General features: G+C 43.6%; 1 protein-coding gene across 2 annotated transcripts in view; it reads right to left on the bottom strand.

The window, feature by feature from the left end:
* Positions 1-13983, bottom strand: part of CHD9 (chromodomain helicase DNA binding protein 9) — a 202389-nt gene that overhangs the window by 150626 nt on the left and 37780 nt on the right. Inside the window, exon 1 of one of the 2 annotated variants that reach the window (XM_038753974.1) lies at positions 3292-3404. The exons of the other annotated variant lie outside the window; for it this stretch is intronic. The gene's annotated coding sequence lies outside the window, so the exon portion shown is untranslated. Of the gene's footprint in view, positions 1-3291; positions 3405-13983 lie in introns of those variants that run through there. 2 annotated transcript variants of the gene reach the window in all.

Genomic DNA, 13983 nt, shown 5'->3' on the forward strand with positions numbered 1-13983 from the left:
GGAGTGGCTCTCTATCCTCATCCCATCTCCCACCCCAATTCAACTGCAGCCCTCTGCTCTGAGGTCTCAGTCACGAGGTCCCTGAGGCTCCCGCAATCCCAGAGTGCGGATCCGGTTGGAGCGGCTCTCCCAAAGGACTCCGCCCTCTCAGAGATGTTATACAATGTATCTTTCCTTCCCCTCACAGCACGTACTTTACCCCTCATTCGTCCCTCCCACCCCGTGAGGGACTGTCTGCCGTTGCCCACCCCAGAGCTCAAATAGGCGTTACCACATTTTGCTGTCGAATTGTACTGCCCAAGTGCTTAGTACAGTGCTCTGCACACAGTAAGCGCTCAATAAATACGATTGAATGAATGAATTAATTTGGGGTGCGGAATTTTGGTTATCTAAATTTTATTGTGCAGGTGAACCCCATTACACAGCCAGGCAACATTCCTCAAGAGTGTCACTGTAAAGGGATTTTTTAAACCTAAAAGCAATGAGTTAGGATCCATTCCGGACCTTATCCTGAGAGAAAGGCCAAGCCCTACAAGAGTGACATCGTGAGGCCTTCACTGCCCACCAGGGCCACTCTCTCCATTCCCTTCTGACCCCCTTTCAACCTTCCCTGGCTCTCAATGACTTTCCTGCCCCGACTCCCCAGTCCGCTGCCACACTCCCGTCATGTTTTATTTTCTGTTTGACTTTTAATTGGAGCCACCAGTTTTTCTGAGAGCACGACCAACCACTGCCATCCCTGCTCCTTCCCAGTTTGTAGCCCCGACTGAGGACAGGGACAGAGCACACGCGATACAGGGGAGAGGGGTGGTTTGAGACCTCTCGCCCACATCCTGCTCCGGCCTGGAATGCCCTCCCTCTCTATAACCGACAGATGATCATTCTCTCCACCTTCAAAGCCTTACTGAAGGCACATCTTCTCCAAGAGGCCTTTCCAGTCATTCATTATTTCAATCGCATTTATTGAGCGCTTACTGTGTGCAGAGCACTGTACTACGCACTTGGAAAGTACAATTCAGCAATAGAGACAATCCCTGCCCGCATCAGGTTTACAGTCTAGAAGGGGGCAGACAGCTATCAAAACAAGTAAACAGGTATCAATGTAAATAGAATTATAGATATATACACATCAAAACAAACAGGCATTGATATAAATAAATAGAATTATAGATATGTACATATATACATACACCCTCATTTCCTTTTTTCCCCACTCCTTTTTGTATCACCTTTTCACTTGGATAAGTTCCCTTTACTCAGAGCTTCCCTCAGCCCCACAGCACTTATGCCCATATCCACAAGGTATTTATTTATATCAATATCTCTCTCCCCCTCTACGCTGTAAGCTCGTTATGGGCAGGGAACGTGTCTATCATCTCTGTTCTACTGTACTCTCCCAAGCATTTAGTACGGTGCTCTGCACATGGCAAGCATTCAATAAATACAACTGATCGATGGAATGGGGCCCACCCCACCTCCTTGGCTTGGGATGACATGGACCAACGGCAAAGCTACAAGCTGTGGGGGGAGGAAAGGTGGTCACGACTGAAATTCAAACACAGAGAAAAAAAAAATCATACCGGGGAGCAGGAGGAAGAACCCAGGAGGTGTTGGCTGCCTTCAGGGTGCCCAGTAATAGGGCAGGAAAGCTTCTGAGAAATAATAATAATTATGGTATTTAAGTGCTTATTATGTGCCAGGCACTGTTCTAAGCTCTGGGGTAGATACAAGATAATTGGGAGCATTGACGGGGGCAGAGGGAGTGGAGGAAATGACCGTACCTGGATGGAATATCAGATGAGTAGGGAAAAGTGCTGGGGTAGATCAACAAATACCGCAGAATATATCCTTGGGGTGCTTGTATTGAGTGGGAGGAAGGGAGACGGGAGGGAGGTCTTCAAACAGGGGATGCCTAGATTTGAATGACAGGCTTGTAAACTCACCAGGTGCTATTTACTTTTTGGCACTCCAGCCTGGTTAGACGGGTAATTCTTGTTCTAATGCTACCAAACCCCTTCTGGGTGAACACATTTTCTGGAGAAAAGGAACGCCATTTAAACTCACTTCTAGGGCTACGCTTATCTAAGTAAAAGAAGCAGTGTGCCCCGGGAGTCCTTCTAAAGCTTTCATGGGAGGCTTCTGTTGTGTGGGCAGGGCAGATGATGTCACTACTGACAGAGGGAAATGGGAAAACACATGGGAGCAGCTATGGGGATTACTTTCAGTAGAAAGGCCATTTCTGGAGAAAAGTTTCTCTGGAAAAATCAAATGCCTTGGATCCTGTCTGCATAATACAGAACTTTACTGGTGAGTGCTAAATTTCAAATTAGAAATTTAGTGCCCAGAAGAGTTTTTACATGAGAGAAAAATGCTATTATTTGGAAGAAATAAATTGATTGCATCTAGATTTGCATACGTGTAATTTAAACCCAGAAACAGGAAATAATTTGTGGAAGTACATTAGACGATAGCTTTGGTTTTTGCACCTCCACAAATTCCGAGTTAAAATGGCTAAAAATAGGTGTCCTGCAAATATTTCCTGAAAACAGGATTCTTAACCAGGAAGGAAAACTTAAAACCCCAATGTAAACTTTCATCCGGAACAGGAAATCAGTCGTCGTAGGATACTGATTAGAGCGAATCTCTAATCGATCACAGAATTTAACTTTCCAATAAACTTCTCTTGAACTTAAACGTTCTTTGAAAAGGTTTTCTGCAACAGTCCCTTAAAACTGTCAGAAAAAGAACCGATTATTTATACATAAAGCAGACTAATCCTTCAACATGCAACTGTATATTCAATGAAAATAATTTTATACACAACATCCAGATGTAATACTTATCCCGCAAACATTTCTAAAGCTGTTTATTCCTTTCCTAGCATGAAATCAATGTGAAATTTCCATTGCAGAGCCCAGGAATGATTAGATTTTGGGATTGAAAAATCTCAGTTGAACTGAAACCATAATCCTTATTTTGCACCTCAATATCATGTCTTAATAGTTAACAGTGTCATTCAGTCAAAAATCATTCCACAGTTTAAGTTGGCTCTAGTGCAGTGATCCAAGTATGCCCAATTGGCCGAGGTGGGGTGCTTTAAAATTGCTTTGTTCTTAAGTGATATCAAAAAAAAAAAAAAATCAAAACCTAAACACGCCGTAGGCCTCAGAAGGTTCACCGGAATTACTTCGGTTCCGAGACCGTTGCTGCAACTGTCTTACGTTTCTTATGTCATTTGCGACTTTGAAGCAGCAATTTCAAGTTCCTGAAAGAATTGTGTTAAGGACTTACCGTGCAGCCCAGCTTGTATCATACATGCTCTTCACAAACAGCATTAATCCATGAATTTCTTGCCACCACTTCACCCCACCCCGCTCTCCCTTTTCCTGGAATCCACTTCCTATTCACCCTTGACCCTTAAGTATGCACGCGGGAGGCCAATAGCCTAAGAGCTACCGTTAACAACTCTGGTTTCTGGTATTCAGTTTACTGGCAGGAAGCTTGGAACGCAACTCCTCTTTCGTACAGTACACAGTGGAAAAACCAGGATCAGGTTTCACCACTGGCTGCCATTCCATGAACCTCCAGATTATGCGGGGCATTCTGCTAACGAAAAAAGAGAGCGGCCGGAAGTGACAGAATTAAAAACTGCAATGGCGTTTGATCAGTAGGGATCCCGAGGCCCTTACGTTGTTGAAAAGAAAAGACATTCTGCCTAACCTCCGTTTCATAGCCTACAGGGTAGTGATAAACCTTTGTACGAACAATGCGTGATAATTCATAACCGCTTTTCTTTCCACTGCAAGGAACAGAGGTTGCAATGGCTACAACAGGCAGATTTTCCAAACCTTGGTTTCTTTCTGAGGCTAACTGGATGATTAAGAGAGGAAAAAATTCAGATGGCCAAACCCATTTAGGTTGAGTTTTCTAAACTTGTTATCCATTTTCTGAACTAGCTTTGATTCTCAATCTTTTGCCCACTAAAATCAAAATGACTTATTTTCTAAATTCCACCCCCCTTCTTTATTCTGAGGAATCGTAGAAGCTGCAGTTAGCTTGCTGGGGCTGGTAGTCATCTTTAACACATAACCTTGTTTAATGGACTAGGGATGGGAGATGTAGTACTGTATGGACATATTTTGGGAACCAACAGACCCAAAACTGAGCTAAAAAACTCCTAAGATAATTTGGTGCTTAGTGCATCACTTCCGGAATCTTACGTTGTGCACAAGTAGAAAAGAAATTCATTTCAAATGTCCTGGTTTTTCTGCTTTAACTAGGAAGATTAAAAATCAACACGAATAGCAATCTTCATTGAATTACAAGGTCATTACAATCCATTTAACACTCTCATTCCTATATCAAGCGCAAGAAGCATTTTCAACTGGGTATACTATAAGGTCAAAACTGAGATTTGGTCCACCGAATTTTAACTAGTACCAAACTGGCAATTATCAATCTAATTAAAAGTGAAATTTAGCGGTTCAACCAGTCACCACTGTAATCAAGGGATTCTTCTTTTTTCTTTCCATCACAGCATAGGACTAAGCTATGTAAGTTAGTTTGACTTCTTCGTGGGCAGGGAAAGTGGTTTTTTTGGGGGGGTTGTTTTTGTTTTATGGTGTCTGTTAGGCACTTACTAAGCGTCAGGAACTGTTCTAAGAGCTGGGGTGGATACGATGTAATCGGGTTGGAGACAGTCCATGTACCATGTGGGGCTCACAGTCTTAACCCCCATTTAACAGACGAGGTACCTGAGGCACAAAGAAATTACGTGACTTGTCCGAGGTCACACAGCCGACAAGCGGTGGGGCCGGAATTATAATCCAGATCCTTCTGACTCCCAAGCCCATGCTCTCTCCGCTAAACCACACTGCTTCTCATGTGCGTACGTGTTATACTGTTATGTTGTGTTGCCCCCAAGAGCTTAGTACAGCGCTCCACGCACAGTATTGTTGTATTGTACTCTCCCAAGCACTCAGTACAGTGCTCCACACAAAGGAAGCCTTCACTCAATAGTCCCCGAACAACAAATACTGCTTGATTTCACCAACAAAAATACCACTCCTCAATTGCCTCTGTCTGCCCAAACTGTCTTTGGCCTATGCGTTTGTTTTAGGTATTGAAATGAGGAAACAATCTCTTTCCCACTGATGTCTTAGCTAATTAATGCTATTACTACTGCCTCTTCGATCTGGGTCTGGTCTCTAAATTGTAACCTACCTCCTAATGGGTAGGGAATGTGTGGGCAGAGACCCTACTAACTCTGTTATAGTGTACTCTCCCAAACGCTTAGTACAGTGCTCTGCACACGGTAAGCACTCAATGAACACCACTGATCTTTTCACTCATTCCAATAAGGCAAGTGTATGTGGGGCCATTCTATATGGTGAAAACTGCAAGAAACCAGGCAAACCCTGGCTAAAAGCATGATACCCACGCAAACGTTTGCGAAAAATATGAGTCTGGTTTATTTGACTATTTCTTCAAGGCTTCATGATTTGTAATATTCTCTAAGTAGCCTAAAATCAAGCTACATTCTAAAAATGATTTTGATCTAGCTAGCGTTGTTTTCTCCCTTTTCTCTTACATTTCTATTGAAGCATGAAATAAACATTTTTTTGGTTGATTACCTTGTTCATTCACAAGATCATTAATAATATCGAGGCAGCTCTACAATTCAGTCTTTTATCTATCTATTTATTTATTTATTTAAAAAAACCATGCTGGTCATGAAAAGCACCAGAAAGGTGAGAGATTGACAAACTGTTTTTCTCTTATAAATTGTCATGACTGACGAGCAGCTATTATGTCCTACAGAATTCTGCTTCATCCAGGGGTAATGTCGAATGAAAGCAAAATTATTATTATTTAATCATTAGTAGTAATTATTAATAATAGTTATCATTGATAATAATAATCAAAAAATAGAGCAGTGTGGTCTGATGGAAAGATCACAGGCCTGTGAGTCAGGGGACCTGGGTTCTATTCCTGACTCTGCCAATTGCTTGCTGTATGATCTTGGGCATGTCACAACTTATCTGGGCTTCAGTTTCCTCAACTCTAAGATGGAAATTAAATCCTACTCCCTCCTACTTAGACTATGAGCCTCATGTGGGACAGGGACTGTGTCCAACCTGATAAAACCTGTATCTACCCCAGCGCATAGAACAGTGCTTGAAACATAGTAAGCAGCACTTACAATGTGCCAAGCACTCGGGTACGTGAAAGACTCTTAGCTCACTGTGGGCAGGGGAATGTGTCTGCCATCTCTGCAGTATTATACAGCACCCTGCAAATAGTAAGCACTCAGTAAATACTACTGATTTATAATCAGGTCACTACAGTCCCTGTCCCACAAGGGGCTCACAGTCTAAGAAGGAGGGAGAACAATCAATGGTATTTATTGAATGCTTACTGTGTTGCAGACCACTGTACCAACTGCTTGGTGGAAGAGTACAATATAACAGAGTTGGCAGATGTGTTCCCGGCCCAGGATGAGCTTACAGACTAGAGTGGGAGACATCAGGATAAATGAATATAAAACAAAGAACAGATATTAATCCCCATTTGGCAGGTGAGGAAATTGACACCCAGAGATGTGAAGTGACTTGTCTAAGATGACAAAGCTGGCTAGCAGCAGGGCAGAGGCTAAAACCCTGGCCGACTGACTCCCAGCCCCGGGTTCTTGTCAGTAGGCCATGCTGCTTCTCACTCGCTTCCATCTTACTGACCTCTGTAGACCACTGACTTTTTCAAAATGGTGGATCCCTATTATAAGACTATGGCATAGTCCGACCCAATAATCATAGTCTGCATGAATTCAGTCCATTTGCCCGTTTAGCCTTTAAAATCATATCGTCACCCTCCATGAGATCAACTCAGCACTTCTGGGGGTCTCTCTCAGTTGGCCTCCCCCGATGCCCAAATCCATTTCCATCTCCTGCCCAGCTCTGCCTCTCCTTGCTTCCCAGTTCCCCACCCATGCAGAGCCATGTGGAAAGCTAGACCAATTTTGATTCATTCATTCAATCAGATTTATTGAGTGTTTACTGTGTGCAAAGCACTGTACTAAGCACTTGGAAGAGTGCACTATGACAGACACATTCCTGCCACAAAGAGTCATTCAGCAGTTGAAATTATTTCTGTAAATGTATGTCACATGATGACACTGAAAAAATGAGCCCATCACTGAAAAAGTACAGACATGAAATTCTAGATTGTCCAATACATTTTACTTCGACTTGGAAGATCATTTCGAGCATGAAGGTAGTTATCTTAGTGAAAAAATACCCTGAGCCTTAGAATACTCTTACTTGGTTTTTAAAAAGATTTATCAGAGCAAAAGCACATAAAAGCAGGAGACTGTTTAGGATGACAGACTCGGTTACTTGATGATTATACTCTTCTATGCTTCAAAGAACATGCATCTAATATTCCAGGCCCCGATTTTGTGTATTTACTGCTCCTATTCTGTTCTTTTATAGAGTTTCTCATCTGCCTGACTTTCACCGTTTAGTCTGTAAATCCCTTTGTGGACAAGGATCCCATCTACCAACTCTATTGTTTGTACTTTCCCAAGCACTTACTACAGTGTACCACACAAAATGTGCACTCAATAAATACCGCTGACCGACTGAGTGATGGATTAAATTATTTACAAACAATGAAGTTGATTCTCCAATGTTGTAAAGGGGATTTGTATCTGGGTTCATCGCATGGACCAAATATGGTGTAGCTGTGCATTTCATTGCTTTGGGGCCCCTCTGCCCCCTATTATTCTATAAAACAAGAGAACATCAGCACTATATGATTCCAAAGGGGCAAATCCCATCCAAACATGACATTCATGAATATGGGTTAAATAGGGACTGTCTCTATATGTTGCCAATTTGTACTTCCCAAGCGCTTAGTACAGTGCTCTGCACATAGTAAGCACTCAATAAATATGGTTGATGATGATGATGATGATGATGATGACAACAAAGAGGGAAAAGAAAAAAGAAAAATAAGAATAGTATAAGAGCTGCTGAAAAGGTAGTTTGGAAGGACAGCAGGTCCAAAACTATACTACTACAAATAATAATAGTAACAATAGTAAGCATGGTATTTGTTAAGCACTTACTATATGGCAAGCACTGTACTAAGCGCTGGGGTAGATGCCAGATAATCAGGTCCCAAACTGGGCTCTCAGAGTAGGTATAAGGGAGAACATGTAATGAATCCCCATTTTGCTGATGAGGGAATGGAGGCACAGAGAAATTAAGTGCTTTGCCTAAGATCACCCAGCAGGTAAGTGGCAGAGCCGCAATTAGAACCCAGGACCTCTGTCCCCTGGGCCCACATTTTTTCCATTAGGCTACACTGCTATTAACGACTCAAGGCAAAAAGTTGGCCCCCACATGAAGTGACTTCATCCCGGAGTTTCTACACTTCAGACTCAGGGCCAGGAAGAAGAAGTGTGTTTCTTTTCTGGCATGCTTAAAGGGGAGTCCAAGAATTTGGATGCAGAACATGGCAATGATTAAAATATGCGTGACTGTTGCATTTGCTGCCTAAGAAAGGAGATTCATACTCTCTGGGAACCATACTAGCTTCACAGTACTAGAAATTGCAGTAAGCTGTAGAATTATAGCATGGTTCTTTTCTGCAACTGCCCTCTGTTTCTCCTACCCATAAAAATTCCCAGACCTAAAAACTATCTTCTTTTGGAAAAATAGGAAAACATGTTTTGGAGGGGAAAAAAACACCCCAAACTGAATGTTTTTTTAATGGTATTTGTTAAGTATTTACTATGTTCCAGGCACTGTTCTAAGAGCTAGGATAGATAGAAAGTAATCAGGTTGGACACAGTCCATGTCCCACATGGGGCTCACAGTCCTAAGCCCCATTTTACAGTAGAGGTAGCTGAGGCACAGAGAAGTGAAGTGACTTGCCCTAGGTCACACAGCAGACAAGTGGCAGAGGCAGGATTAGGACCCAGGTCTATCTACCAGGCCCATGCTCTATCCACTAAACCACACTGCTTGAGAACAAGGTCTTTAATAGTAGCTACAACAAAACTAATTTTAGGCTCAAATTAAAATCATCCTTTGGAACTAAACTCTGGGAAACAAATGATTTGACAACACAGTGAATAAACTATTTCTCCACAAAGTAGAAAATTATTGAGGCTCAAGAACCTCTTACACCACATGCAGCCAAAGAAACCAATCTTTCCTTCTACATTTGGTAGATTAAGCCAAAATACGAATGCCCGGTCTCATAGGCGCATTTTTTTTTTAGAAGAAACAAACGAAAAGTATTGCAGTGGTAAATATCTGTGCATTTAAATAATTTTCCAATGAGAATTAAATGTTCTTTAAAAAAATGCATAATGGAAACAGCCAAAATTAAAGACACTAGCCAAAACACTACACTAGAATAAGCATTTCTTACCGCCTATGGTCTTCCATATTTTGCAATTCTCTCAAGAATTCAGTTGTATCCCACCTGGAGAAATCACAAGCCACTGGAATCTGTGCCCAAAGATACATTTACTATGGCTAATTTGATTCCACTCTATTCTACCTGAAAAGTCTGTATTGTTCAGAGAGGCGTGTTCTCACATGTCGAGGACTTGACTAAAGAAAGAGAATCATCATCTAAAACTAAAATGACTTATATGCAGGGCTTATGCTACACTAGGTATTACCAGAGGAGAGCATTTTGAATTTAAAACACCTTTTTGGTCTCCATCCCTATTGGGCTGGGTTTCTCCCACGCTGCTTCATTTCCAGGAGGTTGCAATGGACTGTAAGTTCAATGTGGGCAGGAAATGTGTCTGTCATATTGTTAAAGTGTACTCGCTCAAATGCTTAGTACAGTGCTCTGCATACAGTAGGTGCTTAATAAATATCTGGACTGACTGGAGAAGGCTACAGGCTGCCTCCTAAGCAGTGTGGCCTAGTGGATAGGTCACACGCCTGGGAGTCAGAAGGACTTGGCTTATCATCAGCATCATCATCAATCGTATTTATTGAGCGCTCACTATGTGCAGAGCACTGTACTAAGCGCTTGGGAAGTACAAATTGGCAACATACAGAGACAGTCCCTACCCAACAGTGGGCTCACAGTCTAAAAGGGGCTCTCATCTCGGCTCTGCCACTTGTTTGCTTTGTGGACTTGGGCAAGCAGTACCTCTTCTGTAAAATGGGAATTGAGACTGTGAGCCCTGTGCAGGACAGGGACTGGATCCAACCTGACTAGCTTGTACCTAACCCAGCGCTTAGTACAGTGCCTGGCAAAAATAACAAATAACGTTTAAAAAAAGTATCTTTGGCTATTGCCACTTCTTATAAACTCTGGGGACGGTGCCACTGTCAACTCTGCCCACAGTAAGTGCTTCATAAAGACAGTTACTCCTCCACTCCCAACGTGGCCCCAAACTGAAAAGCTGCACACCATAGACGTAAACAGCAGGGAGGTACAGGTGGAAAAAAAAAATCCCTTTAATGGAAAGGCAAGCAGGTGTTCAAGTAAGCTTTTCCCTAGACTTTAAGCTCGTTCCTAGACTATATGCTTGCTGGGGCAGGGAATGTGTCACTTTATTGTTACGTTGTACTGTTCTAAGAGCTTAGTACTGTTCTCGAGAAGCAGCGTGGCTCAGTGGAAAGAGCACGGGCTTTGGAGTCAGAGGTCATGGGTTCAAATCCCGACTCCGCCACATGTCTGCTGTGTGACCTTGGGCAAGTCACTTAACTTCTCTGAGCCTCAGGTACCTCATCTGTAAAATGGGGATTAAGACTGTGAACCCCACATGGGACAACCTGATCACTTTGTATCCCCCCCAGCGCTTAGAACAGTGCTTTGCACATAGTAAGCGCTTAACAAATGCCAACATTATTATTATTATTATTCTCTGCACATAGTAAGCACTCAAAAAATATGACTGAATGAATGGGTGATGAGGGGAAATCAGGTAGAGCAGGTGTTCCTAAGGCGGGTGGCAGCAAGCGACAGCCAAGAGGGAGGAACTGTGAGACTGTGCCCTGTTCCTCTCCGGTCCAGGCAAACGTTGCAAAGAGAAGCAGCGTGGACTAGGGGACAGACCACAGGCTTCGGAGTCAGAAGGACCTGGGTCCTAATCCCGGCTCCGCCACCTGTGTGCTCTGTGACCTAGGTAAGTCACGGCCCTTCTCGGAGCCTCAGTGACCTCAACTGTAAAACGGGGGTTACGACCAGGCACCCCATGTGGGACAGGGCTGATTACCTTATATCTCCCCCAGGACAGAGTGCTTGGCATATAGTAGGCGCCTAACAAATACCATAAAAAAAGAAAAGAGATCTGGAGCAGCTGCCTGCCCAGGAGCTGAAATCATGTTCACAGAGAAAGAGCTCTTCTAGCAGGGCACACAGCAAGCCAAGAGCCACCCAGTGCTCCCCAGGACCAGTTTGGCCACCCTAGGCCAGGGGGAATCTAGCAACGTCTGCCACCCAGGCCACCGCCATGGCCGGCCACAACACTGCCCGCTATGCCAGCTCAGGACTGCCAGACATTGTTCCACAATTTTTCCCTATGCAACAAGCTACTTATCAGCAAGGCCCCCAAACGTTTTCAGGTTACCGAAGACCATCCCCATTATCAATAAAATGGTGCGGTTTGGACTTCTTGCCTGTCCTTAACAATGGTTTTGTACCAAGCAACCAATGTGCTTTGTCCCTTTCAAACACCATCCATCCCAAGCAGAAAAAATGATCCCACTCAGTCAGGAATACATCCTCAAAGGAGCAGTTTCTCAACACGATAGACTGTAACCTCCTTGAGGGCAAAGGAATGTGTCTAGCAACTTTTATGTTGTGTTCTCCGAAGCGCTAGTACAGTGCTCTGCAGCTGGTACCACAGATTGACTGACAAAAACTAAATTCAGTATATTCTTTTTTAAAAGCTGTGAGTAGCTAAGGGAAAACAGATCTATCCCACAAAGCACATGTAATAATAATAATAATAATAATAACATTTGTTAAGTGCTTACTATGTGCAAAGCACTGTTGTAAGCGCTGGGGAGGATACAAGGTGATCAGGTTGTCCCATGTGGGACTCACAGTCTTCATCCTCATTTTCCAGATAGGGAACTGAGGCTCAGAGAAGTGAAGTGACTTGCCCAAAGTCACACAGCTGACAAGTGGCAGAGCTGGGATTTGAACTCATGAGCTCTGACTCCAAAACCCGGGCTCTTTCCACTGAGCCACGCTGCTTCTCATAACAATGGCATTTATAAAGCGCTTACGATGTGCAAAGCACTGGGGAGGTCACAAGGGGCTCACAGTCTTCATCCCCATTTTACAGATGAGGTCACTGAGACCCAGAGAATTGAAATGACTTCCCCAAAGTCACACAGCTGACAAGTGGTGGAGCCGGGATTTGAACCCATGACCTCTCCAAAGCCCGGGCTCTTTCCACTGAGCCACAATTAATGATTATGGTACTTGTTAAGTGCTTTCTATGTGCCAGGCACTGTACTAAGCGCTCGGGTGGATACGGCAAATCAGGTTGGACACAGTCCCTGTCCTGCATGGGGCTCACAGTCCTAATCTCCATTTTACAGTTGAGGTAACTGAGGTACAGAGAAGTTAAGTGACTTGCCCAAGGCCACACGGCACACAAGGGGGCAGAGCCGGGATTAGAATCCATGACCTTCTGACGCCCAGATCCATGCTCTACTCACTACGGCATGCTGCTTGAATCACAGAATTCATATTTTTCCTCCCATAATGAGCGAACCACTCTTAGTTCAGCTAGCTGCATGATTGTCTTTCTACAAAAATCAACCACTAGTAAAGTCTTAGGAGGACTTCAGTCACCAGTGAAATCTTAGGTGGATTAAGCTCGCTCAGCAATCAGTAGACCACAGGCCTGGGAATCAGGTTGTGGGTTCTAATCCCAGCTCTTGCCACTTGTCTGCTGTGCGACCTTGGGCAAGTGACTTTATGTCATTGGGCCTCAGTTACCTCATCTGTCAAATGGGGATTGAAACTGTGAACTCCACGTTGGACAGGGACTGTGTCCAACCTGATTTCCTTGCATCCACCCCAGCGCTGAGTACCGTGCCTGGAACATAGCAAGAGCTTAAAAAAATACCACAATTATTAATTATTATTAGATGGGTCCCAAGACTGAGCCTGGGGTGGCTTACATTGATTCATTCAATCATATTTATTGAGCATTTACTGTGTGCAGAGCACTGTACTAAGCGCTTGGGAAGTACAAGTCGGCTTACATTCATTCATTCATTCAATTGCATTTATTGAGCGATTACTGTGTGCAGAGCACACTGTACATCTCCACTGGGTAGGGTCCCTTCAGTAACGTTTCACCTCGAGATACCCAAGTGCATTACCATTAGTACTTCTGAACTGGAGCCTACAATTCCCAAAACACTCTGCATGCCATGCCAATACCTGGGCGTTCCAGCACTGTCCTCTCCCAAGCGCTTAGTACAGTGCTCTGCCCACAGTAAACGCTCAACAGGTATCACTGACTGATTGATGTGCCAGTGTATCTCAGCGCATGCTCAAATCCTTCCCTCCCACAAGTCCTCTCCTTCCTTTTGGAAACCAGGTCAGACACAATAAAGGGGGAAAAAAAGGGGGAAAAAAAGGGGGAAAAAAAGGAGTGTCAGGCTAGGAAAGACCTCCCACTCCCTGCATTTGGCTTGGGCTCCAAAATCTAAATCTGCGCCTTAACCACAGGGCCCCAAAAGCCACTTGACAGGTATTATGCCCCAAACAGTAAGAGTTCCAATCTTCTCCTTCCAAATAGCAAAAGATACCTCTGATAAACAGGTACAATGAAGTCCTGCCTTGTTCTGAAAACTCCTCCCTTAAAAAAAGGCATCACATCAATATTTTTGCAGCTTCGACGTTCATGTTTCATTATAAACAAAGGAAATGAAATGAACCCACTATTTCCCTGTCAGGCGCTATCTTGTAAAGAACTGCGGA

This window comes from Tachyglossus aculeatus, chromosome 11 (assembly GCF_015852505.1).
Source record: "Tachyglossus aculeatus isolate mTacAcu1 chromosome 11, mTacAcu1.pri, whole genome shotgun sequence".
Lineage (NCBI taxonomy): Eukaryota > Metazoa > Chordata > Mammalia > Monotremata > Tachyglossidae > Tachyglossus > Tachyglossus aculeatus.